Genomic DNA, 2,639 nt, shown 5'->3' with positions numbered 1-2,639 from the left:
AGCCCACATCAAATGACTGATCTATGTGGGAAGGTGAAGATTCACCCCTCTCACCCCAACCAGGGACAGCTCTGATGATCTACTCAGCCTTTATCCTACATCACAGCTCAACTTCTTCTGTGCAGACTGCTTCCTTCCCTTCCCTTAGTGTCTATCCCAAGATCACTTCCTAATAACAGACTGCCTCTATCTCGAAGTTGGCTTCCCTTCTTTTTAGTTATTTATTTTCTTCAATTAGTGATAATTGTGCCTCGGATCAACCTCATTGGCTACAATACTGCCACTGCAAAAAGCTTGGCTGTGCTTCTTAGGACTTCCTGTATCCAGAAATTAATGTATCTGCAAAAGTGGTCTGCACTCCTCTACTTCCTTAACACTCATTTTTTCCATCCTTTTGTAATTCCCCCCTAGAAATTATGTGCTCATTAGCTAAATGAGATCATTGCCAAGTAGGGTCAGAAACCACTAATTCTACAACTCTCTCCATCTTTGAAATGTGATACCATTCCTCTTAGAACGCTTTCCTCGGCTTCCATCACGCTGTGCTGTTTGAGTCGTGGCTTCCATCACGCTGTGCTGTTTGAGTCGTTCTGTTTGAATTGTCTTTCTCTCCTCCCTCACTGGCACTTTCTTCCTCCTACTCCTCACATGCAGGCATTCCTTAGGCTCACTCCTTCGTCCTCTTCTAATTTTAAACATCCTGTCTGCAATTTCAGTGTAGTAATACTGAAGACCCAATCAGCATTAGAGACATTCGTGGGGCAGTGAGAGTAAAAACAGCCTCTTAAGGGTGAAACAGACCTGGATTCCAGGTCAAGCCAACTGAGAAACTGTGGGTAAATTATCAAATCTTTGTTTTGTTTCTTTATCTGAACTGAGTGTGATACCATCCTCACAAGGATGCTCCCTATATTTTTTGCTTCCCAAATGCATCGATGTTCTCTTTTACCTCCCTGTCTTTTCACATACTGTGCCTATGCTACAGCATTCTGGCTCTGCCCATCCTCTGGCTAACTCCTACTCACCATTCATGTCTCATTTTACTTTTTAAAAAAATATTTTTATCTTTCTATTTGTTTTATTTTTAGCTGTGCTGGGTCTTCGGTCCTACACGGCCCTTTCTCTAGCTGTGGAGAGTTGGGGCTACCCTCTAGCTGCGGTGCACAGGCTTCTCATTGCTGTGGCTTCTCTTGTTGTAGAGCACAGTCTCTAGGGTTTGCGGCTCCTGGGATCCAGAGCTCAATAGTTGTGGCACACGGCCTTAGTTGCTCCATGGCATGTGGGATCTCCCCGGACCAGGGATCAAACCCATGCCTCCTGCATTGGCAGGCAGATTCTTTACCACTGAGCCACCAGGAAAGCCCATTTACTCTTTTTGTGTGTTTGTTTGCATGGATCTTCTTTACTGTGCATGGGCTTTCTCTAGCTGCGTTGAGCAGAGGCTACTCTTCATTGCAGTGCATAGGTTTCTTCTCATTGTGGTAACTTCTTTTGTTGCGGAGCACAGACTATAGGCCCACAGACTTCAGTAGTTGCATCACATGGGCTCAGTAGTTGTGGCTCTCTGGCTCTAGAGCTCGGTCTCAGTAGTTGTGCTACACGGACTTAGTTGCTCAGCAGCATGTAGAATCTTCCTGGACCAGGGCTCGAACCTGTGTCCCCTGCATTGACAGGTGGATTATTATTCACTGTACCACTAGGAAAGTTCCTGATGTCTCACATTAGATATTCCTTCCTCTAGCGGGGATTTCCCTGGTGGTCCAGTGGCTGGGCCTCTGTGCTGTCAATGCAGGGAACCCAGGTTCCATCTCTGGTCAGGGAACTAGTTTCCACATGCCACAGCTAAAGATCCCACATGCTGCAACTAAGACTTGGCACAGCCAAATAAATAAATAGATGTTCCTTCCTCCAAAACATCCTCTGTAATTTCAGTCTCTGAGTGAGGTGTGTCTTCTATGTCACCCTATACTGTATTCTTCCCTTTCCCATAGCATTAGCCCATGGAGTTGCTTTGGCTATTTCTTTATCTATAATCCTCTTTCAGGGCCAGGACTTTGTCCTGGACACTCTCATTGCCTTAGGGAAGACTCTAAGGCTGGCAGCATTGCTTCAAAGCCCCAGAAACATTTCACCTTCCTAAGGATGACTCCCGAGGGTTAGTCTCTGCAGCCTCCTCCCCCAAGCTACAGCCACCTCTGTCTCTTTCCCTGGAGATCCAGTGGAAAGTCAACGTTGCTGCATCCCAAGCTATCCTCCTCTCTCCTCACATCATCCAACAATTTCCCTGTATTTGCAGCTTCTGGAATTTTGACAATGAAAAGCTCTCTTGATTCCTCATCCTCTCTCTCATCACATGATGCTCATGACTATAGCGTATCTGCCCAAGTCAGGTGTTCCTGTCTTTCTATTTCAGCTGTCACCTTCCTGCTTAGGCCTCCACTGCTCTGACCTCAACGATCTCATATCCTCGTGGTCAATCTGATCATTTCTCTTCCCCACTTAGAAACTACTAAAGGCTCCCTACTGCCTACAGAGTAAAGGAGAAGGAAGGGGAAGGGAGCACAGATTGACTGAGTGCCTTGTGGAAGATGTTTTGCCCACATTATCAAATTTAAATAAAGAATAGACTTTTCATCTGA

At 45.7% G+C, this 2,639-nt stretch overlaps 1 pseudogene; it reads right to left on the bottom strand.

The window, feature by feature from the left end:
* Positions 1-212: 212 nt before the first annotated feature.
* On the bottom strand, positions 213-295 carry LOC145504156 (U4 spliceosomal RNA; annotated as a pseudogene).
* Between the last annotated feature and the right edge of the window lie 2,344 nt (positions 296-2,639).

The sequence above is a fragment of the Giraffa tippelskirchi genome, chromosome 4 (assembly GCF_054371585.1).
Source record: "Giraffa tippelskirchi isolate mGirTip1 chromosome 4, T2T-mGirTip1v1.2.pri, whole genome shotgun sequence".
Taxonomy (NCBI): domain Eukaryota; kingdom Metazoa; phylum Chordata; class Mammalia; order Artiodactyla; family Giraffidae; genus Giraffa; species Giraffa tippelskirchi.
Note: the sequence above shows the minus strand (reverse complement) of the source record. Positions and strands in the feature narration are given on the sequence as shown.